The sequence below is a fragment of the Ornithorhynchus anatinus genome, chromosome 14 (genome assembly GCF_004115215.2).
Source record: "Ornithorhynchus anatinus isolate Pmale09 chromosome 14, mOrnAna1.pri.v4, whole genome shotgun sequence".
NCBI classification, from domain to species: Eukaryota; Metazoa; Chordata; class Mammalia; order Monotremata; family Ornithorhynchidae; genus Ornithorhynchus; species Ornithorhynchus anatinus.
The window spans coordinates 25,745,815-25,773,529 of NC_041741.1; the positions used below are offsets into that span (position 1 = coordinate 25,745,815).

The window sequence follows — 27,715 nt, forward strand, 5'->3', positions numbered from 1 at the left end:
GCTTTTTTCTGCCCTATGGAGAAGTCTCCCAGACAATCCTGCTCAGAGGTAAGATCCTGGGGAATGGGGTGGGGGGAGGTTGGCGAGGGGGTCGGCAGGGGTTAAGACTCTGTGGGGGAAACCCCGACTGCATGAGGTGTCCTGCCTTGGGGTGATAAAGCTTGCCAGGGCCTCTCCTGCAGGTTGGGTGAGCGGCAGCTGCGCTGTCCTGTCTCTGCCTATCTGTGGCTCAAGCACGCTCGCTCTCTTTCTCTCTTCTGGTGTGAGTGAGCAGTGGACAGTTCAGCTGTGGGGTGGGGGTGCAGAGGGGGCTGGGTACAGGTGGCAGCACCCCTTGGCCCAGGCAGAGGGGCGGAGCGATTTTTGCCCTGAGATCTGATTGAGTGTATCCTTAGGGCCAAGGAAGAAGCCTGAGCCCCAGATGTAGCCTGGGAGACCCAGCCCCCTGGTCTACCCCTGCTTCGCCATGCACATGTTGGTGCAGACAGCACGGTTAGTGTCACGCTCTAACCCTGGGGCTATTAAGGCTCTGTTTTGGGCAAGTGGGAGGAATCAAAGAATCAATGAAATTTATTGAGCACTTAAGTCTTGAGGACTAGACTGTACTCTTGAGAGAGTATAGTGAAGTGATCCTTATTTCCTTTCCACGTAAACACAACCCACTGCATCCTTATAGTCCACAAACCAGAGCAGTGACCGACTCTAACCTGGACAAGTAGTGACCCCTAAGCAGGCTCCTCTCAACATCTAACTTCCTGCTCTCTGGGTGGAGAACTGGGCTCCCCACTGGAGACTCATCCAAGCCTTCTGCACCCCCCACCCCCACCTTCAGCTCACCTCATTAGCCAACCAGTGGTAATCTCCATCCCCAGGAAGCCACAGCGCAGCCCCGAACTGGACCACCCGGCCCCATAGACAGTGGAGGACTGACCAGCTATTCACCGGATGCCACAGACACTCATAGATGAATTGTGCCGGCCCCAGTGTGAGGAAATCTGGCACCAGGCTGCTGCCCCCTAGACATCCCCCCTTTTGCCCCCCCCCCAGTCCACACTGTATTCCCTCCTTCCAGACCGTGCCATTTCCCTTGGGGGTCAAGGGTCAAACACTGCATCATGCATGCCAAACCAGTCCGTAGCAACTCCAAGAGAGGATGGAGGTGTGTGTGTATGTCTCGTGAGTGAAAGCAAGGGCCAGGACCAGAGCAGGGTGAGAAGGGCCACCCCTCTTTGGATGGGTAAAGGGTTATGGAAACAGGGGGCTAGAGTTTTGGACAGGCGCTTGGTGGCGGGACCTGAACAGGTGTGAAGTCGCCCTGGGGTCCTTAATTCTATAGTCAGTGTGACTTCTCCTTGCCCCTGGTCCATCCATTATCTGCCCAGCTCTGGCTTCAAGAGTAGACTCCCTTTTCCACTTGAGGGAGGTGCCCCTGGGGGAGTGGGGCTTAGGGCCAGAAAGAGTCAGGGGTGTGTGTGTCTGTATGTATATGTGACTACCCTGTGTCCTCCATCTCTCCTGGATGAACAGAATGAGGGGCTGGAGAGGACTAGCAACAAATCATAGAGTGGGAAGATGCAAAGTGGTTTTTCCTCCTATCCTACCAACAGAAATAGCACAGTCTGGCCCCCTCCTCCCCTCCTCCCCTCTCTGTCCCCTTGGCGGCCTGGGGTCTGTAAGCCCAAATGCATCTTTATGGAATAAAATGTATACGTCCTTTGTGACTCCTGTCCCTTGAGCCACTGGCAGCTGGCTCTGCTCCACAGAAGGGTTACAATTTGGGGGTACCAGCTATGTACTCAAAGTAGGAGGATGTCACCAGCTTCTAACTTGTAGAGTGACAACTTCCCTCCCAACCTCCACATCTCATTCCTTCTGGCTCACCCAGGCAGCCTAAGGGGATTTGAGAGTTGGAGACGGGGTGATGACACTCTCTTTTTCTACTTCCTTCTCCCTCCTACCCAGCCTGAGGGTCTCTAAAGGAATATGGTTCCTATGGGCTGAAGGGTCTCAGACTTCTCCACATCCCTATCAACTTTGGTGGGCAGAGCTAGGCTGGAAGACAGGACCCTCTAGGCCTAAGAGACAGGGAGGGGGCAGCATGGGTTGGAGGGGGGCAGTGGCTCAGATTGGAGGATGTCCCAGGTTCCACTACCCCGGCAGTCTAGGGAGTCAATTCGTCATACTGAAGCCACTTAAGTGACTTGCTGTGTGACTTAGTGGTGTCCCTCAATCTCTCTGGGTCTCTCCTTTCCCTCCCCCTTTTTCTTATAATAATAACTGTGGTATTTAAGTGGTTAGTATGTCAGGCACTGCAGCGAGAGCTTGGTTAAACACATGGCAATGGGGATTGGACACAGTTCCTGTCCCATACAGGGCCCCCAGTCTCCATCCCCATTTTACAGATGAGGCAGCTGAGGCCCAAAGAAGTTGTCATCTGCCCAAGGTCACACAGTAGCCAAGTGGCAGAGTTGAGATTAGTTGTGCTATTTAAGTGTCCATGATGTGCCAGGCACTATACCAAGTTTGGGGGGTAGGGGAGAGGGAGAGAAACGCAAGCAATTCAGGTTGGAAAAAGTCCCTGTCCCAGATGGGGCTCTCTGTCTTAATTGCCATTTTACAGGTGAGATAAGACACAGAGGTGAAGTGACTTGCCCAAGATCACCCAGCAGCCAAGGGTTAGAGCTGGGATTAGAATCCCAGACCTGCTTCCCAGGCCCATGATGGAATTTTCAGCAGGCACACATGCAGGGAATGGAGACACCATAGGTGGACATATGCAAGCACCCCAAAACAGACCACTCAAAATATACAAGTACACACCCATGCAGAGATAGCACCCAAGGGCACGTGTGTGGGGGGGTGTGCGTGCACACACACAAATGCACTTGTGCCCCAGATATCCTGCTTACCTGTAATTTTCTTTTACTGTCTGCCTCCCCCACTAGCATATAAGATGCTCGAAGGTAGGGATCGTGTCTACCATCTCCGTTGAACTCTCCCAAGCCCTTGGTAAAGTGGTCTGTGTAAAATTCATTCATTAATTTGTATTGAGCGCTTAAGGGACTAAGACTAAGCACAGTAAGAGCTCAATAAATTCCATCAGTTGATTGATCAATTAGTTAAAGCCTGAGGAAATGGTAAGATGTTGAAATCCCGAGGTGGAGCTCATCACTAATAGCCCTGATTAATTCACATGAAAAGTCTACGCATTATCACCCGGTAGCCTGCCCTGTGAACCTGATGCCGAAGGGCTTTTCCTGATGGTCACAACTTGTTCTCTGCAGAGTCAGGGTCTCTATGACTTTAGAAGTCTGAAGCTTCTCCACCTCTGCCATCAGCAGGAGCATCCAAAGCAGTAGAATGGAATTACTCAGCAGCCTGTTAAATGCAGTTCGATGGGAAATTAGTTGGCACAGTTCATTAGCCGGGTGGATGGTAATCTGTCAACAATCATCTGTCAGTTTCTCTTAGGAAGGATTGCACCCAGCTACTGCTTGCCCTGTTTCCAAGAGATCTGGGGGTGTGGAAATTACTAGACAATCTCAGGGGTTTTCAGAATCCTTAGAATCACTGTTCCTCCGGCTGAGCTGTTCTGTAGGGGTTGGAGGGGGGATCTGGAGAGGGGAAGGAGGAGCTGCATGTTAGAGCTTGGGGAGCAGGGAGGATCGTCTCTTGGCCTCGGCCTGCGGGGGAAAGCTAAACAAGGCTGACCCTCCCAGGGCCAAGCTAACGTTGATTTGAGAACCCTCCATCTCCTTGCCTCCACCTACCTCACCTCGCTGCTCTCCTACTCCAACCCAGCCCACTTACTTCGCTCCTCTAATGCTAACCTTCTCACTCTACCTTGATTCTTGTCTCTCTTGCCCCCAACCTCTCGCCCACATCCTGCCTCTGGCCCAGAACACCCTACCACATCATCCCCTCTTCAAAGTCTTATTGAAGGCACATCTCCAAGAGGCCTTCCCTGACTAAGCCCTCTTTTCCTTTCCTTCAATTTTCTTTGGCATCTCCATGGCTTGCTGCCCATATTCATCCCCCCTCTCAGCCCCACAGCACTTATATCCATATCTGTAATGTATTTATGTATAGTAATGGCTGTCTCCCCCTCTAGACTGTAAGCTCACTGTGGTCAGGGAATGCATCTGTTATATTGTTATATTATAGTTTCCCAAGTGCTTAGTACAGAGCTCGGCACACGGTAAGAGTTCAGTGAATAGGAGTGACTGTCTGACTGACCAACTCTGCTCGGCGAGGAGCTTTGCCCTGTTGGTGGGGGTGGGGGGACTGGTAGTTGGTCTTCTGTCCTGGCAAAAACTTGACCATTAAGTTTCAGTACTGAAACCACTGAAACCATTTGGAGTTCCTGAGAAGCAGCATGGCCTAGTGGAAAATGCACAGGCCTGGGAGTCAGAGGACCTGACTTCTCATCCCGGCTCTGCCACTTGTCTGCTATGTGACCATCCAACCCCCATGACTCTTTCCTCCCCATCCCTGATTCTCCCCCATTAACCCAGCATGGACCAGCCAACACCTCTGACTCTCCCTTCTCCATTGAGCCTCCATTTTACAGATGAAGAAACTGAGGTACAGAGTGGCTAAGTCATTTAACCCAAGTTCACACAGCAGACAAGTGGCAGAGGTAGGATTGGAACCCAGGTCTTCTGACTTCCAGACCACCGGTCTCTCCACTAGGTGACACAGCTTTGCGCTATCTCTGCCAAGAATGTCCACCCTCAGATGAGTCCTCGGCTTTCTGAGGCCCAGGGGGCCAGAACCCTAATCAGACCTCCTTTTCCCAGCAGGCTTCATTTCTGGTGTGGATTTCTTATCCATCTCTTAGGCGTGTCAAACAACTATGAAGCAAGCTGTCATGTTGGACATCATTTGTAAGTTTTCCAGGGTTTTAGCCATTTAATTTTGTTTAAAATTCAGGCAAAGTCCACCTACAAACTGTGTTGTAGTACAGCAATATGGTCTGGATTTTTGTTTTATAACTGGCTTTATATAGGGAGTGGGCATGCCCTTTGTTTTATGAAGTAGCCTGTTTTGGGACCAATTTTTCCTAAAATAGTGTGAAATCAGGAGGCACACACTTCGCCCTATATCTATATCGATATAGATATGTGTGTGTGTGTGTATTTTTATATATATACACATCTGAGTCTGCCCCAGGCAAGCTTTAAAACTAAAATACAAGTACAGCCCAAGAGTGCCTTGTTGAGGTGTGGGAATCATGTAGGGAGGTAGGAGGGAGTGACTCTTGTCTGCGTTGTGACCTTGGGCACTTCTCTGTGCCTTAGTTACCTCATCTGTAAAATTGAGATTAAGAACTGGGAGCCCCATGAGGGACAAGGGTGATTACCTTCTATCACCCCAGGCTTAGAACAGTGCTTGGCACTTAGTAAGTGCTTAGCAAATCCCATCGTTATTATTATTATTATTATGTGAAGTGGATAGAGCACCGGCCTGGGAGTCAGAAGATCATGGGTTCTAATTTCTGCTCCACCACATGTCTGCTGTGTGACCTTGAGCAAGTCACTTCACTTCTCTGGGCCTCAGTTACCTCATCTGTAAAATGGGGATTGAAACTGGGAGCCCCATGTGGGACAGGGACTGTGTCCAACCCGATTTGCTTTGTATCCATCCCTATCACTTACTACAATGTCTGGCACATAGTGGCCCCCATGGAGGATGGGGCCCTGTCTTCCATTCCCCCTGGTGTCCCATTCCCCCCAGTGCCCCTTCCTAGTCACCAGTCCACCCCTCGAATTGGCCAGGGAAACCAGGCTGCAGTGAAAATGGGGGGAATCTCTCCATCTCGGGGCTTCTGGCTAGAAGCTAGACTGTAAGCTCATTGTGGGTGGGGAATGAGTCTGTTTATTGTTATATTGTACTCTCCCAAGCACTTAATACAGTGCTTTGCACACAGTAAGCGCTCAATAAATGAGTGAATGAATGAAAGTTGGAAACCTGTCCACCAACTCTATTATATTGTACTCTCCCAATCAGCTAGTACAGTGATCTGCACACAGTAAGTGCTCAATAAATAGAGTTGACCGAGAAAGACCTTCTAAGATAAACGAAGAGTACTCAGGAGGGGGATTGAGGCATTAAACCTATGCCAGGGTCCAGAGAAAGTCTTCAAGGGAAGGCCTGCTGCCTCCAGGTAAGGGTTAAGTGGAAGTCCTGTCTCAGAGGTACCAGCACTTTGAGTCTCCGCCCACCAGATGACCTGCATTGTTCTCAGCTGGTTGCCTGAGTGCTCAGCAAGTGGAAGCTACTGCTTTCTTTGAGGGAGCCCAACCAGGCCAAAAGGGTAAGCAGACGTCACCATCTATCACTGTTTCTTGTGTCCAAACCCCCATTCCTCCCCTCCCAGCCCCCAGGGCGGGTGACCCCCAGACAGATGGGGCCTTAGGAACCAACAGGCAGGAACCTGAAAATTTGTCCTGTTTTTCTCAAGCAAGCTTGCCTACCACACAGTACTATCTTTCCTTAGAATCAAGGGGAAGGTCATTCTGTTTAGACTTAAATCTGTATAGGTTTTTTTTTTCAAGTTGTGGAAAGATGGGTCTAGGGGCATCTCAGCCAAAAGCACAAAATCCTAAGGGAATCTCTTTGTGAGTTCTCTTTGATAAATGAATTCTACAAACTTGTCCCAGTCTGGGAAGTTTGGGGGTTTGGATCTGTGACCTTTGGACATTTGATATTTGCCCCAACCCCACAGAACTTAGGTACATATATTTAAATTATATGAAATTACTTATCTATTCATATTAATGTCTGGCTCTCCCTCTGGATTGCAAACTCATTATGGGCAGGGAATTAGCAAACATGTCCCCTGACCATAATGAGCTTGAAGCCTAGGGATTTAGCGGTGAGAACCACTGGTAACATTGTCACAGGCCCCAAAGGGGAGTAAGAGCCAAGCCCTGTGGCCCCCAAGGAAATCCCCTCCAGTTGCCAGTGTAAGATGGATTTTGGCCTCCCGATGGCTTTTCAATCATGCATTCAATCTTATTGAGTGCTTACTGTGTGCACAGCCCTGTGCTTGGGAGAGTACAATACAACAGAATTAGCAGACACATTCCTGCCCACAGTTTATATGCATAAATCACGGATCTGTGAATGGGGGTTCGGTACCCATTCTCCTTCCTAATTGGACTGTGAGCCTCATATGGGGCCTGAACATGTAGTAGTTACCCTCGTGCTTAGGACAGTGCTTGGCACAGAGTGAGTGCTTAGCAAATACCACATTTATTATTGTTAATAAAACATCTACACTCCTCCTAGTCTGACGGAATGGCAAGTGAGCAATCTCTATGGGTGCTGATGCCCCGGACTGATTGTGTTCTCCTGAGTCCTTCTAAGGGTAAACTCTGGGATGTCACTGATGGCTCGGTCTGAGGAGGGTTGCTCATGGCCTCTCCCACAATGCCTTCTGGAGGATGTCTACAGTCATTAACTTGGAAGCAGCATGGCTTCCAAGGATAGGACATGGGCCTGAGAGTCAGAAGGACCTGGGTTCTAATCCTGGTTCTGCCACTTGTCTGCTGTGTGATCATGGGTGAGTCACTTCTCTCCTCTGTGCCTCAGTGACCTCATCTGTTAAATGGGGATTAAGATGGTGAGCCCCAGGGAGGTCAGGGACTCCACTAATGCTAACCTTCTCACTGTACCTCAGACCCATCTTTCTCGCCACTGACCCCTTGCCCATGTCCTGCCTCTGGCCTGCAATGCCCTCCCTCCTCAAATCCGGAAGACAATTACTCTCCCTCCAGCTTCAAAGGCTTATTGAAGGCCCATCTCCTCCACGTGGCCTTCCCTGACTAAGCCCTGCTTTCCTCTTCTCCAACTCTCTTCTGCGTCACCCTAACTTGCTCCCTTTGTTCAACTCCTCTCCTGGCCCCACAGCAAATATGTGTACATATCTATCATTTATTTATTTGTACTAATGTCCGTCTCTCCCTCTAGACCGTAAGCTTGTTACGGTCAGGGAATGTGTCTGTTACTGTATCGTACTCTCCCAAGTGCTTAGTTCAGGGCTCTGCACACAGTAAGTGCTTAATAAATATGATTGAATGAACAAGGACTGTGTTCAACCTGATTTGCTTGTGTCCACCCCAGTGCTTTATATCGTGTCTGTCACACACTAAGCGCTTAATACAATTATTGTTATTGTTATTAATAAGTAGAGGGTCAAGGAGTATTATATGACATTCATGTTGGAGGGAATAAGCAGTGTTTTCCTGGTTCCTTTAATAATAATAATAATGTTGGTATTTGTTAAGCGCTTACTATGTGCCGAGCAATGTTCTAAGCGCTGGGGAAGACACAGGGGAATCAGGTTGTCCCACGTGGGGCTCACAGTCTTAATCCCCATTTTATAGATGAAGTAACTGAGGCACCGAGAAGTTAAGTGACTTGCCCAAAGTCACACAGCTGACAAGTGGCCGAGCCGGGATTTGAACCCATGACCTCTGACTCCAAAGCCCGTGCTCTTACCACTGAGCCACGCTGCACACTGCTTCTTTACGACGCCATGGCATGGTTAGCTCTGTTGCTCATAGGTGACTCTAACTGGCTTCTCCACAGCTGATGTTGGGCCTTTCCTTGTTTGATTGACAATGATGGTGGGTCCTTTATTGTTTGATAGATTATGATGGTGGACTATTGTTTGGTTGATCAATAATGATGATGGGCCCTTCACTGATTGATTGTGGGCCCATCATTGGGCAGGAATTGTCTCTATCTTTTGCCGAATTGTACATTCCAAGCACTTAGGACAGTGCTCTGCACATAGCACTCAATAAATACTATTGAATGAATGAATGATTGATTGGTAACAATGGTGGGCCGTTCACTGTTTGACTGCTTGATAATGATGGCGGGCCTTTCCTTGTTTGTAATGCGCTATTTATGGCCGGAGAGGTCCTCTGGGAAGCGCCCAACTCTGGAAATCGGGATACCTGGGTTCTAGCCCTGGCTTTGCCCGGCACCAGTTGACACGAGCCAAGTCAGCACATGCATATTTTGTCACAAGCTGCGCTAGCCACTAGTGGAAGCCACTCCTCCACATGGGATCTGGAGGGACAACCTATCGTTCCCATGAACCCCATGTGGGCCAAGGACTGTGTCCAACCTGATAAACTTCATTCAGTAGTATTTATTGAGCTCTTACTAGCTTGTATCTATCCCAGCGCTACCTTGGTTCCAATTCTGGCTCCGCCAATTGTTTGCGGTGTGACGTTGAGCAAGTTACTTCACTTCTCTGTGCCTCAGTTCCCTCATCTGAAAATTGGCGATTGAGAGTATGAGCCCCATGTGGGACAGGGACTGTTTCCAACCTGATGAGCTTGTATCTACAGCCCTTAGTATAATGCATGGAGCATAGCAAGGTCTTAATAAAGGGCTTAAAAAAACTTTTTTTAAAAAGTTACCTGAAGGATATCTGGTGGAGGGAGAGAGGGCTTTAGTTCCAGAAAGAGGACAAACCTGGATATCGCCCATATTTCGCGTGTTTGCATGGCTTTCCAGTGAACACTGTCATTTTTAAGCACTCACGTCATACATGAAATCATGCCTAATTATTTGATTATGTAAATATAGGCAATCACATTGAAATCCTGGAATTACATAAACACTAAGTGCGATGGCATAACCGTGTGGTGTTACAGCCTGGAAAAACGTATTAAATTGATGGAATTAATCAAAAAAACCTTCAGAGCCTTATATCCAACATCATCCTGCACCTGACCACCAAGAAATCCTAAAAAGGAACAGTGGCTTTTAATTTGAGGGGCGGTTAGGCAATGTGCAGTGTATGAACTTGGGTTTGGAGGAAAAGAGGGGCTTGAGAAGCAGAGTGACCTAATGGATAGATTAAGGGCTTGGGAGTCGAAAGGACCTGGGATCTAATTCCGGCTCTGCCTCCTCTCTGCTGTTTGTTCGTTTTATGGTACTTGTGAAGTGCTTACTATGTGTCACACACTGTTCCAAGCTCTGCAGTAGGTACAAGTCAATTAGGTCAGACATAGTCCCTGTTCTGCATGGGACCCACAGTCTTAAGTGGGAAGGAGAACAGGTATTGAATCGCCATTTTACAGTTGAGGAAACTGAGGCCCAGAGAAACAAAATGATGTGACCAAGGTCACACAGCTAATAATTGGCAGAGCAATTACAGAATGGGAATTAGAACCCATGTCCTCTGATTCCCAGGACCATGCTCTTTCCACTAGACCACGCTGCTTACCATCCAAGTTAAATCAGTACCACTACAACTGCATTGACTGAGCACCTACTGAATGCTAGGCCCTGTACAAAGTACGTGGGAGACTAGAGCGGTAACAAGGCTCCCCTGACCTCAAGGAGTTTATAATCACAAATACCCCATTGTATATAAAGGGAAAGTCATTTCAGACCTTGCCGCTTTCAACTCTAACTGAGGCCACAGAAATTTTCATTAAGTTGCTTCTGATCAAATCAATCAATGGTATTTGTTAAACGCATACTGTGAGGAGAGCACTGAACTAAGTGCTCGGGAAAGTACAGCATATCAGAGTTTAGCAGATGAGATCCCTGCCTACAAGGAGCTAACATTCTAGAGGAGACTTGTACATCCCTGAATTATTTCTCTTCCAGTTGCATGACCATTTCTTCTTGCCACTTCACTGCAAAAGCCTGAATGGCTTTTCCAAAGTTTCAGGCGCAATAATCTTTTAGAACACTGTTGCAATGACATTTGCAAGGTCACTTGCCTCCATCTACAGGAATGAAGCTGTACCTCTGCAGTAGAATAATAATAATAATAATAATGTTGGTATTTGTTAAGCGCTTACTCTGTGCAGAGCACTGTTCTAAGCGCTGGGGTAAACACAGGGGAAGCAGGTTGTCCCACGTGGGGCTCACAGTCTTCATCCCCATTTTACAGATGAGGGAACTGAGGCACAGAGAAGTTAAGTGACTTGCCCACAGTCACACAGCTGACAAGTGGCAGAGCTGGGATTCGAACTCATGAGCCCTGACTCCAAAGCCCATGCTCTTTCCACTGCACCACGCTGCTTCTCTATGTGTTTATTGCCAGGATCCATGGACACGAAGTTAATCAATCAATAGTATTTATTGAACACTTACTGCTGTGTGACCTTGGGCAAGTCACTTCACTTCTCTGGGCCTCCCCATCTGTTAAATGGGGATTAAAACTGTGACTCCCCCCGCCCCCGATATGGGCCTTTGGCTGTGTCTGACCTGATTAGCTTGTTTCTAGCCCAACCCTTAGTACAGCTTGGCACACAGTAAGCACTTAATAAATGCTATAAAAAAAGTGACCACAAGCAAGGGAGATCAATCAATGATATTTTTTGAGTGCTTACTATGTGCAAAGTACTGCACTAAGCACATACTAAGGAGTGTATGACACAGTAGAATTAGTGGGCACTTTGCCTGCCCCTATCAATCTTGCAGTCTAGAGGACATGAGGCCACCCCCTAAATAATGAGGGCATCTTTTAAAAAAAAATAGTATTTAAGTGCTTGCTATGTACCTGATACTGGGGTAGATACAAGTGAATTAGGTTGGACACAGTCCCTGTCCCACCTGGGGCTCACAATCTTAATCCCCATTTTAAAGATTAGGAAACTGAGGCCCAGAGAAGTGAAGTGACTCATTCAAGGTCACCCAGTAGACAGGGCCGGAGGCAGGAATACAACTCAGGTCCTTCTGACCCCCGGGCCCGTTCTCTAACCACTAAGCCACGCTCAAGCACTGTACTAAGCATTGAGACGGATGAAAGCTCATTGGGTCGGACCCAGTCTCTGCCCTCCTGGAGTTCTCAGACTCATTGCAATGGACTGGGCAGCAGCCCTAGCACCCGGCTTCAGGAGGGCAGGCTGAGAATGCCTGGTGGAAAAGGCAGCAGGTCCTGGCCTCTGATGGCCACGGCCTCTACCTGGGGAAGTAGGGGGCATCGTGATGGCGTCAGAAGGGCAAGAGGACTCTCAGAGTGGCATTGAGATGCTGGGAGAGGCCATGTGCCAGTGGTCCCCTGGACAGCCATCTTCACTGATAGTTATGGACCCTCCGACTCCTGATTCTCCCCATTCCTGACTCTCTCTCCCCCACGGACTCGGTACAGAGAATAATAATAGTAACAGTTCTTGGTGATGGCTTGCAGAGGGATTGATTTATCTACGCCTTTTATCTCTAAATGCGAGTCTCAGTTTGGTTTTTTTATGGTGTTTGTTAAGCGCCTCTGAGTCCAACTGTCCTGAGCAGGGAAGTGGCATAGCCCAGTGGCCTGGGAGTCAGAAGGACCTGAATTTTAATCTCGCTCTACTACATGCTTGCTGTTTGACCTTGAGCAAATCACTTTACTTCTCTATGCCCCAGCTCCCCCGATCTGTAAAGTGGGGATGAAGACTGTGAGTCCCACGTGGGACAATCCCTTGACCTCCCAGCTTCCTGCAGTTATGACCCCATCTCCCTCCTACTATTCCTCTCCAAATTCCTTGAGCGAGTCATCTACACCCGCTGTCTCAAATTCCTCTCCTCCAATTCTCTCCTTGGATCCCCTCCAATCTGGCTTCGGTCCCCTTCGCTCCACTGAAACCGCCCTCTCAAAAATCACCAATGACCTCCTTCTTGCCAAACCCAAAGGCTCTTACTCCATCCTTATCCTCCTCGGCTTCTCAGCTGCCTTTGTCCCTGTAGACCACCCCCTTCTCCCGGATATGTTATCCAACCTTGGCTTCGCTGATTCTGTACCTTTCCTGATTCTCTTCTTAGCTCTCTGGCCGTTCATTCTCGATCTCCTTGGTGGGCTCCTCCTCTGCCTCCCATCCCGTAACTGTGGGGGTCTCTCAAGGTTCAGTTCTCGGTCCCCTTCTATTCTCCATCTATACTCATTCCCTTGGAGAACTCATTCGCTCCCATGGCTTCAACTACCATCTCTATGCAGATGATACCCAAAAGTACATTTCCTCCCCTAATATCTCTCCCTGTCTCCAGGCTCGCCTCTCCTCCTGCCTTCAAGACATCTCTACTTAGATGGCCTCCTGTCACCTCAAACTTAAAATATCCAAAACAGAGCTCCTTATCTTTCCACCCACACACTGTCCTCTGCCAGACTTCCCCATCGCTGTTGATGGCACCACCACCTTCTGTCTCACAGGCCCATAACCTTGGTGTTATCCTTGACTCTGCTCTCTCATTCAACCCATATATTCAATCTGTCACCAAATCCTGTCGGTCCCAACTTCACAACATTGCTAAAATCTGCCCTTTCCTCTCCATCCAGACTGCTATCATGTTAATACAATCACTCATCCTATCCTGCCCAGATTACTGCATCAGTCACTTTGCTGACCTCCCAACCTCCTGCCTCTCCCAAGTCCTGTCCACACTTCACTCGGCTGCCTGGATCATCTTTCTAAGAAACATTCAGGATCTGTAATTCCCCCCTGCCTCAGTAATCTCCAGTGGTTGCCTATCCACTTGCGTATCAAACAAAAACTCTTCACAGTTTGCTTTAAGGCACTCCATCAGCTTTCTTCCTCCTACCTCACTTCCCTTCTCTCCTTCTACAACCCAGACCACACAGTTCTCTCCTCTAGTCCTAACCTTCTCACTGTGCCGTCATCTCTCCTGTCTCGCTGCCGATCTCTGGCCCATGCCCTACCTCTGGCCAGGAATGCCCTTCCTCCTATCTGCCAGAAAATTACTTGCCACCCTTCAAAGCCTCACCGAAGGCACATCTCCTCTAAGACTCCTTCCCAGACTAAGCCCCACTTTTCCTCATCTCCTACTCCCTTCTACATCGCTCTGACCTACTCCGTTTGCTCTCTCTCCTCCAAGCACCCCCCCAACCCTCCCCACAGCACTTAAGTATATATCTGTAATTGTTTGTGTTGATGCTTGTCTCCCCTACTCTAGACTGTGAGTTTGTTGTGGACAGGAATTGTCACTCTTTATTGCTGTACTGTACTTTAGAACAGTGCTCTGCCCAAAATAAATACTCAATAAATACGAGTGAATGAATGAATGAATGACAGGGACCGTGTCCAACCTGATTAGCTTCTATCAATCCCAGTGCTTAGCACGGTACCTGGCACATAGTAAGTGCATTAAAAAAAAAAAGACTGGGCTAGATAGAAGTTTCATCAGGTCAGACACTCCTGAATGAAGCTTCTCCCTTTAGGATTGTGACACCCGACCTGTAGATGAGCTACACGATTATGATGAGGCAACTGCATTGTGGAGCTCAGCCAGAGCCAGTACAGGGGGCCTAGGGGGTCTGGATTTATGGGATGTGTGACCTGTTCCCCAGTAGCAATGTTGAGGGGATGTGGTCTCATTCATGGATCGTCTGCTTCTGGGGAAGGACTCTGGGCAGAGCAGAATTTTTTTCTGTCAGCCAGTCCGTCAATCGTGTTTATTGAGCACTTACTGTGTGCAGAACACTGTACTAAGTGCTTGGGAAAATACAATATAATAATAATCAGACGCATTCCCTGTCCATAACTGATTTAGAGTCTATAGGGGGAGACAGATATTAACATAAATGAATAAATTACAGATAAACCCAAGTGCTGAGGAATGATGAATAAAGGGAGTAAGTCTGGCGACACAGAAGGGAGTTGGAGAAGGGGATGGATCGGTCCAGGAGTGATTCAGAGGTGTAGGATGGTCTGTGCTGGGCTGGTCGAGTCAGAGTTGGAAAGGGTAGAGTCAGGGGTGATGGGGGGATCTGTTTCAGGTCTCTCAAGGAGGAGTCAGGGAGGGAAAGGGGAGCGAGAAGCACCGGATGGTCTGGTCTGGGTCACTGTGAGGAGAGTCTGAGATGGAGAGGGGAGAGTCAGAGGTGTCGGATGGCCTGTGCTGGGTCACTGAGGAGAGAGTCAGTGATGGGGGGGTGGGGGGGCGGGGATGGAGAGGCAAGAGTTGAGGTTGTGGAGTGGTCCATGCTGGGTGACTGGGGGAGTCAGGGGTGTGGGATGGTCCGTGTTGGGTCACTGGGGGACAGTCAGGGTGGTGCGTGCTCAGTCAGGAGAGGAAAGAATCAATGAAGGAGAGGGGAGAGTCAGATGTCAATGTACTCACTGGATACAGAGCACTGTGATGAGCACCTCCAGGTGTACAGTGCTGTCCTGGTTGCTTAGTGGGTGCAGAACATTTGCTGAGCACTCGGGCTCCTAGCCCTTGATGAGCTTACAATCTAATAGTCGTGTAGATCGTTTGATCTGGATTTACCCCGATTTGACATAGACTAGCCTGTAGTTCACATTTATTCCTTCATAATAGTAATCATCATCACTTATTTGTTAAGCCCTTACTAAGTGGCAAGCGCTTTTTTTTTTCAGTATCACTGTCAAGTACTCACTATGTGCCAGCCTCTGCACTAAGCACTGGGACAGATACAAGCTAATCAGTCTGATCACAATCTATGTCCCACATGGGGCTCACAGTCTTAATCCCCATTTTACAGTCGAGGCCTCTGTACTAAGCACTGGCGTAGATGCAAGTTAATCAGGTCCTTTTCAGGGCTGAGTAGGAGAGAGAACAGGTATTGAATCCCCATTTGACAGATGAGGAAAATGAGGCACAGACCAGTCAAGTGGCTTACTTGTCGAGATCACACAGCAAGGTGAGTAGCGCAGCCAGAGCCCATCAATCAGTCCTATTTATTGAGCACTTATCATATGCAGAGCACTGTACTAATTGCTTGGATTAGAACCCAGGTCCTCTGACTACCAGGTCCGTGTCCTTTCCACTAGGACTCACTGCTCATTTATGAGAAGCAGCGTGGCTCACTGGAAAGAGCCGGGGCTTTGGAGTCAGAGGTCATGGGTTCGAACCCCAGCTCTGTCATTTGTCAGCTGTGTGACTTTGGGCAAGTCACTTAACTTCTCGGTGCCTCAGTTCCCTCATCTGTAAAATGGGGATTAAGACTGTGAGCCCCACGTGGGACAACCCGATTCCCCTGTGTCTACCCCAGTGCTTAGAACAGTGCTCGGCACATAGTAAGCGCTTAACAAATACCAACATTATTATTATTATTAGTGAGGGAACCAGACAAAAGACCAGTTCTTGGTTATGTACATGAGGGAGTGAAATCATGGCTGGGATATCAAGGAGAAATGACACAGTAGACCTCGGGCCTGATGACTGTCATGAATTTCCTCCTCTTGACTATAAACTCCTTGTGGGCAGGGAATGTGTCTATTGTACTCTCCCAAGTGCTTTGTAAGGTGCTTTGCATACAGTAAGAGCTCAATAAGGACCACTGAATTGAATGACAGATTTTCTACCCCGGCTTTGTACCCTGACTGCCATCTTTCTTCAAGTTATTAGTTGTCCCTGCCGCCCCCTCCCTAGGCCCGCTTTGGGCGGGGATTGTCTCTATTTATTGATGAATTGAACTTTCCAAGCACTTAGTACAATACTCTGCACACAGTAAGCGCTCAATAGATACGATGGAATGAATGAATGACAGTAATGAAATAAAATAATGCATTTTTGACTTTTTCAGTTGACAGTAATCACCTGGCCTATTGTTCTAATAGTACTTTGTAAAAATGGTATTTGTTAAGTGCTTATTGTTTGCCAGGTACTGTTCTCACAGGTGCTGGGGTAGATACAAGTTAATCAGGTTGGACACGATCCATGTTTCAGGTGAGTCTCCCAGTTTTAATTTTACAGATGAGCTAACTGAGGCCAGAAAAGTGGGGTGACTTGCCAGGAATAGAACCCAGACCCTTCTGACTCCCAGGCCTGGGCTCTATGCCCTAGGCCACGTTGCTTCTGATCAAAATGGTTTTCTCATTGAGGACAGAAGGAGTCCGAGGGTTCCAGTAAGCAGCCAGTACAGCCCTCTGTCCCCAGTAGGAGCTCAGTAGGAGAGAACTCTACACCAGGAGGCATCCACTAAAGCACTCTGCAACCAGTAGGTGCCCAGTATAGTGCTCTGCATGCAGTAGACACCCATTAGAGCTCTCTATACATAGCTGTGTATCACAGTTTTCTACATATAATAATAATGGTATTTGTTAAGATCCTACTAGGGGCCAAGCACTGTTTTGAGTGCTGGGGTAAATAGAAGGTCATCAGGTTGGTTGTAAGTTCTCACAGACTTAATCCCCATTTTACAGATGTGGTAACTGAGAAGTTAAGTGACTTGCCCAAAGTCACTCAGCTGAGAAGTGGCAAAGCCCGGATTAGAACCCACATCCCCTGACTCCCAAGCCCGTGCTCTTTCCACTAAGCCACACTGCTTCTCATGCTACATGATAGATGCCTAGTTCAGTGGTCTGCCTATTGGCGTCTACCACAGTGCTCCAGATGTGGTAAGCATCTCCCCCTCTAGACTGTAAGTTCTTGGATGGCAGGGATGGTGCCTTCCAACGCTATCCTACTGCAGTCCCACAAGTGTGTAGCATAGCCCTCTGCACACAGCTGACTTCAGCTTCTTGAAGGCAAGGCTCCTGTTTACAAATTCTAATGTGTTCTCCAAAGTCCTTGGTACAGTGTTCTGCCCATCGCAGACTTGCAAGCTCTTGGAAGGCAACGACTGTGGCTACTAATGCTATCAGACTCTCCCAATTGCTTAAGACAGTGCTCCTCACACATTTGACCGTAAGCTCCTCCAAGATAAGGGATCTGTCCACAATTTCTCACGCACTTGGCAAGAGGCAGAATCGGCAACCCTCGGATTGATTGTTCAGCTGTGAGCAGAGACTTCAAAGGAAATGAATTTAATATGAGAATTTCCTCAGGCAATAGGAGAAGGAGGATTCATTCAGTCAGTCACATTAATTGAGCGCTTACTGTGTGCAGAGCTCTGTACTAAGCACCAGGGATTGTACAGTACAACAATAAACAGACACATTGCCTGCTCACAATGAGCTTATAGTCTAGAGTGCGGGAGACAGACACAAATATCAACAAATAAAATTACAGGTATGCACGTAAGTGCTGTGAGGCTGGGAGAAGGGAAGAACAGAGGGAGCAAGCAAGGCAGGGTGAGGCAAGGGAGCGGGAGAAGAGGAAAAGAGGGCTCAGAGAAGGCCTTTTGGAGGAGATGAACTTTCAATAAGGCTTTGAAGTGGATGGAGATAACGAGGGGAGTTTTGAACACCAAAGATTCCTCTTGATGTCTTGGGAACAGATTTTTTTTTCTTTTGGATCCCCTTCCCTTTGCACTATGAGCTCATGTCTGCCTCAAGAACCGTGCTTCAGCAGCCCCCTCCCCTGGGCTCAGCAGTGAGCCTCCTGCCGCCCTAAAGAAGGAAGAAACCCTTCCCCATGCCCTGGCAGCTGTGGCAGACAAAGCCAAGAACGGACTTGGGAAGGAGTTGGCCGGTATAGCAGTGGGGAAGGGAGCAGCGGGGCCTTGTGGATGGAGCCCGGGCCCAGGAGTCAGAGGACTTGGGTTCTCATCCTGACTCTGCAGTTTGTCTGCTGGGTGACCTCAGACGAATCTCTTAACTTCTCTGTGCCTCAGTTCCTTCATCTGTCAAATGGGGACGAAGAACGTGAGCCCCATGTAGGACTGTGTCCATCCCAATTAACTTGTACCTTCCCCAGCATCTAATCTGGTGCCTGGCACATAGTAAGCTCTTAACAACAGATACCACCTCTTTTTTTTCCTTTTGTTTTTCAAGAGTGCAAAGAGTAGGCATGGGTTTAGACTAAGCACAGTAGGACTAATCTCTCTTCTCTTTCTTTTCACAGAAAATCACCAAGCAGGTCTTGGGAAGAAAGGCCATGTGGGAGTGATGACAAGGAACAGTCTTTCTGGCCTCCAAAGGGATATTTATTCCTGGGATCCAGGACTGATCTGGGGGTGAACAATCTGTGTTTTTATGTGCCGCATGGATGTGTGTTTCAGGACATTCACTTAGCCTGTGTTAATCTAGGCAGGGATCGATTTGATCCAAATCATTAAGGAGGGTCAGGTTGGAGGGGGAAGTTGGAGGAGGGAAAGGAAGACATCGTTTCCTTTGTGTCGGGTTGGTTCTGTCTTCTCGTTTCCAGCCTTAAACTGAACCCTCTTTTGTAGGTTTTCAGACTTCTAAAAATGAAATTAAAAATTTGACTAACATGGAGACAAGAAGTGAGACCATCATTTCCACACCCCGTCCTGATATGCGTGCCCCACACCACCGAGGAAGTGCCAGGGTAAGCCTAGGCTCCGGGGACTTCAGATATGAGCTCCCCCCAGGGGGGGATGAGGAATCCGGCACCATCCTGCCATCCCAGGGACCTCAGTCTGGGCAGCCGAGCCGGACACGGACCGGCCCAAGAGAGTGCTCGAAACCCATCCGGCCTCTCAGTTGGGGTTCAAGGTCTTTGCTTTTATTCATTCATTCAGTCAGTCATATTTATTAAGCACTTACTTTGTGCAGAGCATTATACTAAGTGCTTGGGTAAGTATAGTACAACAATTAAGAGTGACAATCCCTGCTCACAAGGAGCTCACAGTCTTGGGGGAGTAGGGGGCCAGGACAGGGGAGGCAGCCATCTGTACAAATGAAGAGACATCAATAGAAATAAATAAAATTACAGAACTATACATAGGGGCTATGGGGCTTGGAGAGGGGGAAAGAGCAAAGAGAGCAAGTCAGGGTGATGCAGAAGGGAGTGGGAGAAGAGGAAAAGTGGGGCTTAGTCTGGGAAGGCCTCTTGGAGGAGATGTGCCTTCTGTAAGGCTTTGACGGAGGGGAGAGTCATTGTCTGGTGGATTTGAGGAGGGAGGGCATTCCGGGCCAGAGGTAGGACATGGGCCAGGGGTCGTTGACGAGACAGGCGAGATGGAGGCACAGTGAGAAGGTTAACACCAGAGAAGGGAAGTGTGTGGGCTGAGTTGTAGGAGAAAAGCTAGGTGAGGTAGGAGGGGGCCAGGTAATGGAGTGCTTTAACACCAATGGTGAGGAGTTTTTGTTTGATGGAGATGGATAGGCACCCATTAGAGATTTTTGACATGAAGGGGTTGAGGGGTTTGACATGTCCTGGTGGTTTCTGTAGAAAGATGATCTGGGCAGCGGTGAGTGAAGTGTGGACTGGAGTCGGGAGAGTCAGGAGGTTGGGAGGTCAGCAAGGAGGCTGATGCAGTAATCTAGGAAGAATAGGATGAGTGATTGGATTAATGTGGTAGCATGTTGGATGAAGAGGAAAGGGCAGATTTTAGTGATGTTGTGAAGGTGGAACCGACAGGATTTGGTGACGGATTGAATATGTGGGTTGAATGAGAGAGCGGAGACAAGGCTAACACGAAGGTTACAGGCCTGGGAGATGGGAAGGACGGTGGTGCCGTCTATGGTGAGGGGAAATTCCAGGAGAGGACCTTCTGTTTCCGCTACTGTGAGCAGATAGCATCCCGGGAAAGAAATGTCTTTTAAAATATTTTTTCAATGGTATTTGTAAAGCACTTTCCTATGTCTCAGGCACAGTTCTAAGTGCTGGGCTAGATACCAGCTAATTGGATTGGACACAGTCTCTGTCCCACGTGGGGCTCAGAGTTTTAATCCCCATTTTCCAGATGAGGGAACTGAGGCCCAGAGAAGTGAAGTGGCTTGCCCTCGGTCACATCGCAGACAAGCAGCGGAACCGGGATTAGAATCCAGGTCATTGGGACTCTGGGCTCATGCTCTTTCCACTAGGCCATGCTGCTTCTCAGTTCTTGGTGCATAGTATGCGCTTAACAAATACCACAAGTATTCATTATTCCAAGTATTATTATTATTATAATTCCTACCAGAGAAGTAGAGGACTGTTTACCCCATTTACCCTCCAAAAAGTGAATTTAGTGGATGGGAGAGATGGTATTTGTTAAGCGTTCACTATGTATAAAGCACTCTTCTAAGCACTGGGGTTGATACACGCTAATCAGGTTGGGCACAATCCCCATCCCACATGGGGCTCACAATCTTCATCTCCATCTTCCAAATGAAGTTAAGTAAAGAGAAGTGAAGTGAGTCACCCAGAGTCACCCAGAAGACAGGAGGCAAAGCTGGAATTAGAACCAGGTCCTTCTGCCTCCCACGCCTGTGCTCTATCCACAAGGCCATGCTGCTTCTCAGTCCTTGGCACAGCGTAAGCACTAATCAAATCCCCCAGTTATTAATAATGACAATTGCTCTTACAAGAGAAGTACAAGGCAGTTTTTCCCACTTACCCTCAAAAAACTTAGCTTAGTGGGTGGGAGAGATGAATAAACAAGGCGAAAGTTACGAAGACAAAGTCTCCTGTTGAAGATGCCGAGTGACCCTCGACCCTGTGACTTTGAACATGAGAACCCGTGCAGGAGTCGATGATAGAGAAAGTGTAGATGGCCTTGCACAGTGCCATCGACACTCCCTTGGTCTTTCCAGGAGGCATCTTCTCACCGGGGCAGGGAAGAGGAGGAGGAGGAGGAGCAGGGGGATGGGAGGAGGAGAAAGGGGAGAAAAAAAAATTGTGGTATTTGTTGGCACTTACTACGTGCAAAGCACTGTTCTAAGCGCTGGGGGATACAAGGTGATCAGGTTGTCCCACGTGGGGCTCACAGTTTTAATCCCCATTTGGCAGATGAGGTCACTGAGGCACAGAGAAGTGAAGTGACTTACCCAAGTTCACACAGCTGACTAGCAGCAGAGTGGGGATTCGAACCCGTGATCTCTGACTCCCAAGCCCGCGCTCTTTCCACTGAGCCACGCTGCTTCTCTAAGGACTGTTGAGCATCTCCATCTCCCCTGTGCAGAGAGAGCACCGTGCCAAGCGCTGAGAAAGAATTCTCTGGTGAGAACTCAAAGGGAGTCTTAGTAATAATTTTGGTACTTGTTAAGCGTCTAATATGTTCTAAGCACTATTCTAAGTGCTGAGGTTGATTCAAGTTAATCAGCTTGGGCACAGTGTCTGTCTCATGTAGGGCTCATTCTCTTAATCCCCATTTTATAGATGAGGTCACTGAGGCACAGAAGTTAAGTGACATGGTCTAGTGGCTAGAGCACGGGCCTGGGAGTCAGAAGGTCGTGGGTTCTAATTCCAGCTCCATCACCTGTGGGCTGTGTGGCCCTGAGCAAGCCACCTCACCTCTCTGTGCTTCAGTGACCTCATCTGTAAAATGGGGATGAAAAATGTGAGCCCCATGTGGGATGGGGACTGTGTCCAACTGGATTTTCTTCTATCCACCCCAGCGTTTAGTACAGTGCCTGGCTCATAGTAACTGCTTCCCAAATACCATTATTGTGATTATCCTCATTATTTCCCAAGCAGCAGACAAGTGGCGGAGCCCGGATTAGAACCCAGGTTCTTCAGACTCCTGGCCCCGTGCTCGATCTACTAAACTAGGCTTTAACTGCCATCTCGATGTGGATGATTTCCAAATCTACCTCTCCAGCCTGGGCCTCTCTTTCCTTTTTTCTTAATAGTATTGTTTAAGTGCTTACTGTGTGCCAGGCACTGTACTAAGCCCTGGGGTAGAAACAGGCTAATCGGGTTGGACACATTCCCTGTCTCACTGGGGCTCCTAGTCTTAATCCCCATTTTACAGTCGAGGTCACTGAGTCCCAGAGAAATCAAGTGACTTGCCCAGGGTCACGCAGCAGATAAGTGGCAGAGCTGGGATTACAACTAATGCCCTGCTGACTCCCGGACCTGTGCTCTATGCAGTAGGCCAAGTTGTCTCGCATTTCCTCCTGCCTTCCCGCTAGCTCGTCCTCTGGTCCATGAACAGGGAATGTGTCCATTTGTTCTTGTATTGTAGTCTCCCAAGCGCATAGTGCAGTGCTTTGCACACAGTAAGGGCTCAATAAATATAATCAAATGATCGAATGAATGACATCTTTACTTGGATGTCCTGCCAACACCTCAAAATTAACCCGTCCAAAATAGAACTCCTCGTATTCCCACCCAAACGCTTCTTATTTCCACCCAAACACTCTTCTTCCAAATTCTTTCCCATCATTATAGACCACACCACCATCCTCCCTACCCCTCAAGCCTGTAACCTTGGCATTATCCCTCATTCGGTAACCTCGGCATTATCTTCGGCTCATCCCTCATTCAACCTGCATATTCAACATGCCACCAAATCCTGGCGGCTTTCTCTTTACATTTCTAAAATCCAACCTGTCCTCTCCATCCAAGCGGCTTCCCCACAGATCCAAGCACTTCTCCTATCCTGACGGGATGGAAGTTTGGCTGGATGTAGTGGATAGAGCATGGGCCTGGGAGTCGGATGGTCGTGGGTTCTAATTCAAGCTCTGCCACTTTTCTGCTGCATGGACTTGGGCAAGTCACTTGATTTCTCTTTGCCTCAGTTCCCCCATTTTGCAGATGACGGAACCGAGGTGCCGAGAAGCGAAGTGACTTGCCCTAGGTCACACGGCAGACGAGTGGTGGAGCTAAGATGGGTACCCAAGTCCTCTGATTCCCTGGTTTGTGTTCTGCACACGGTAAGCTCTCCATAAATATGACCTACTGACTGGTTGCTCTTTCCACTGGGCCACACCCATTCCTCCCCTTTGTGGTTAAAAATCAATCCAAGGTATTTGTTGAATGCTTACTAGGAGCAGAGCACTGTACTAAGCATTTGGGGGAGTCCAATACAATAGAATTAGTAGACACGTTCCCTGCCCATAAGGAGCTCACAGTCTGGAGTCTAAAAGACCAGCTTTTTGATTTACGTATTTCCCGCTTGTTTAGAACTTCAATATTTTTGGCTTCCTAAATGTGACGAACGTGAAGCCGGGGAGAGAAATGAGGTTTTCCGGTAGGAGCAGGGATTTTGAGGTTTTTCTGTTGTTTGGTTTATTCCCTAGTGGAGAGAGCACAGGCTTGGGTGTCAGGAGGACCTGCTTCTGATCCTGGCTCTGTTATTCACCTGTCATTTATTTATTTATATTAATATCTGTCTCCCGCTCATGTCTGTAAGCTCGCTGTGAGCAGAGACGGTGTCTCTTCTACTGTACTCTCCCCAAGGGCTTAGTACAATGTTTTGCATCTAGTAAGGGCTCAGAAAATGTGATTGACTGACTGTGGGGGATATTAGGCAAGTCACTTTACTTCTCTGGGCCTCAGTGACCTTATCTGTAAAATGGGGATTAAGACTTTGAGCCCCGGGGGCACATGGACTGTGTCAAACCTGATTCCCTTGTATGTACCTCGGCGCTTAGAACAGTGCCTGCCTGGAACATAGTAAGTGCTCAACAGACACCATGTTTTCAGTCAAATTTATTAAGTTCTTCATGTGTGCAGAGCACTGTGCTAGGTGCTTTGGAGAGTCCAGTATATCAGTGGACAGATACATTCCCTGCCAACCTCCTACTTAGTCTACGTCCCTTGTGGGGGACAGACTTGGCTGAACTATTATTATCATCATTATAAGCCCCACATGGACATGCCTGCATCTGACCTCACTATCAGATGGATACAGTGCTTGTCCCACTGACTAAGTAAGAGAGAAAACAGGTATTGAATTCCTTTTTTCAGTTTAGGGAACAAAGGCTCTGCTAAGTGAGGTGATGAGGATGGGATTTATTAAGCACTTACTATGTGTCAAGCACAGTTCTGGGTAGTTTCTGAGCCTGGGTAGGTACAAGCTCATCCAGTTTGGCACTTCCCTGTCCCACATGGGTATGTCAATCTTAATCCCCATTTTACAGATGAGGGTACTGAGGCACAGAGCAGTGAAGTGACTTGCCCCAGGTCACCTAGCGGACGAGTGGAGCCCGGATTAAAACCCCGACTCGCAGTCCTGCATTCCTTCCACAAGGCTGACTGTTGGATATATTGCTGTGGATTTTATGAGTAGACTTGTAAGTCTTTACTTATCTTTTAGAGATTTTATTATACACCTAATCACCCCAAACCAAATCAACCCCAAATTACCCCAGCAAAATCATCCTGGAGGTTAAATTATAAATGGGCATTAATATCTGATTGATGTGCATTTTACAGATGAGATGACTGGGGCCAAGAGAAGTGAAGTGACTTCTCCAAGGTCACCCAGCAGACCAGGGACAATGCTGGAATTAGAACTCAGATCCTTCTGACTTCTAGACCCGGGCTTTAGCCTCTAGACCTCGTTGCTTCTCCTGGTAGAGTATTCCCCTTCCTCCCTCCAGCCCCAGGGGAGTTGGCCAGACTAGGCATGGAGCTCAGTTCCTCTTCAGCCTGGCTTCTTCTCTCTTTTTTCTTTGAAATGACATTTCTTAAGTGCTTACTCTTTGTCAAGCACTGTTCTAAGCCCTGGAGTAGCTACAAGCTAATCCGGTAGGACAGTCAGTCAGTCAGTTGCATTTATTGAGTGCTTACAGTGTGCAGAGCTCTGTACTGAGCGCTTGGGAGGCCTACCCAAACTAAGTCCTCCTTTCCTCTTCTCCCACTCCCTTCTGTGTCACCCTGACTTTCTCCCTTTATTCATCTCCCCAGCCCAGCCTCACAGCACCTATGTCCATATCTGTCATTTATTGATTTCTGGTTATTGTCCATCTCCCCCTCTAGGCCATAAGCTCCTTGTGGGCAGGGAATGTGTCCGTTTATTGCTCCGTTGCACTCTCCCAAGCGTTTGGCCCACTGCTCTGCACACAGTAAATACTCAGTAAATATGATTGACTGACTCTTCAGCCTGGCTCCCTCCCTCCTTTTTTTTTTACCCTTTAAATGACATTCGTTAGGTGTTTACTCTTTGCCAAGCACTGTTCTAAGCCCTGCAGTAGCTACAAGTTAATCAGGGTGGCCGCAGTCCCTGTGGTACATGGGGCTTAGAGTCTTCATCCCCATTTTACAGAAGAGGCAACTGAGGGCCAGAGAAGTAAACTGACTTGCCCAAGGTCTCACAGCAGACAAGTGGGGGAACTGAGATGAGAATCCAGGTCCTCTGACTGGCAGGCCCCAGGCTCCAGTCACTAGGCTAGGCGGCTTCTCCACAGCCTTTGGAAAGACATCACAGGCCAAGTCAAATGGGGCTCAAGCACCGGCCCAGCACCCTAGCTGACGGGAATAAGCTCTCAATACATGCGATCGAATGAATGGAGGGGAATGAATAGCTCGGCCCAGATCACCTCAGCTCGGGCCTCTTGGGTAACTTGGCCTGGCTCAGGCCCCAGATCGGTCAAATTCATAACTTGTACCCAGTGTGAAAATCTGTTTGGAAGAAACCCCCCGGAAACCTAAGGGATAATGGAGGGAGGGAGTGGGTGTTCGATATCACCCGAGGCTCTTAATATTTCCCGTCACTAACCACGTCGTCGATCAGTCCGACCACCATTCGTTACTCAGGTTGGACGGTAGGTCATATTTATTGAGTGCTTACTGTATGCAGAGCACTGTACTAAGCGCTTGGAATGAACAAGTCGGCAACAGATAGAGACAGTCCCTGCCCTTTGACGGGCTTACGGTCTAATCGGGGGAGACGGACAGACGAAAACAATAGCAAAAAATAGAATCAAAGGGATGAACATCTCATTAACAAAATAAATAGGGTAATGAAAATATACACAATTGAGCGAACTAGCACAGTGCTGAGGGGAGGGGAAGGGAGAGGGGGAGGAGCAACAAAACAAGGGGATGGAGAGCTTTGAAGCCAAGAGTGAGAAGTTTTTGCTTGATGCTAAGGTTGATAGGCAACCACTGGAGATTTTTAAAGAGGGGGAGTGATGTCCAGAGCACTTCTGGAGAAAGATAATCCAGGCAGCAGAGTTAAATTTAGACTGAAGCGGAGAGAGGCAGGAGGATGGGAGAGAAGACTTGGCATGGGTCCATGGGCTTAGTCTCAGCAAAGCGGAATTCATCTCTCTTCTTTTCTTTCCTTCCACAGAAAATCACCAACCGGGTCTTGGGAAGAAAGGCCATGAGGGAGTGATGACAAGGAAAGATCCTTCTGGACTCCAAAGGGATATTTATTCCTGGGATCCAGCACTGATCTGGGGGTGAACAATCTGTGTTTTTACATGCTGCATGGATGTGTGTTTTGGGACATTCGCTGGACCTGTGTTAATCTAGGCAGGGATCGATTTGATCCAGATAATCAAGAAGAGTCAGGTTGGAGGGGGAAAGTACGAGAAGGGAAAGGAAGACATCATTTCCTCGGTGTCAGGTTGGTTCTGTCTTCTTGTTCCAGCCTTCAACTGAACCCTCTTTCGTATGTTTTTATATCTCTAGAAAAGAAATCAAATAACTTTTGCCCGACATGGAGACAAGAAGTAAAACCATCATTTCCTCCCCGTCCTGGTATGAGTGTCCCACACCACAAAGGAAGTACCAGGGTAAGCCTAGGCCCCGGGGAGCTTCAGATATGGGGGTCCCCCCCAGGGGAGATGGGAAATCCGGCCCCCATCCTGCCGACCCAGGGAGCTCAGTCTCGGCAGTCGAGCCGGACACGGACCGGCCCAAGAGGGTGCTCGAAACCCAACCCAGCTTCTCGTTAGTGGCTCGGGGCCTTGACTTTGATTCATTCATTCCTTCAGCCACAGTTATTAAGCACTTTGGGCCGAGCACTGTACGAAGCACGTGGGAAAGTACAGTACAACAATGAGTGTCAGTTGCTGCTTGCAAGGAGGTCACTGTACTAGGGGAGGAGGGAGCAGGAAGGCAGCCATCCATACAAATGAACAGACATCAATACACATAAATAAAATTACAGAACTAGACATAAGTCTCTGGGGCTTGGAGGCAGGGAGAGAGCAAAGGGAGCAAGTCAGGGTGACGCAGAAGGGAGTGGGAGATGAGGAAGCATGGG

The 27,715-nt window shown here is 48.4% G+C and overlaps 1 long non-coding RNA gene across 2 annotated transcripts; it reads left to right on the forward strand.

Moving 5' to 3' along the window:
• The first annotated feature begins 6,247 nt into the window (after nucleotides 1–6,247).
• On the forward strand, nucleotides 6,248–27,200 carry LOC114816741. 2 transcript variants are annotated; one of them, XR_003764550.1, is made up of 4 exons: nucleotides 6,248–6,316; nucleotides 18,727–18,838; nucleotides 19,055–19,173; nucleotides 26,795–27,200. It is a non-coding gene; the product is annotated as an uncharacterized LOC114816741 (long non-coding RNA). The 2 variants fall into 2 exon arrangements; XR_003764551.1 differs by having other exon boundaries at nucleotides 19,063–19,173.
• The last annotated feature ends 515 nt before the right edge of the window (nucleotides 27,201–27,715 follow it).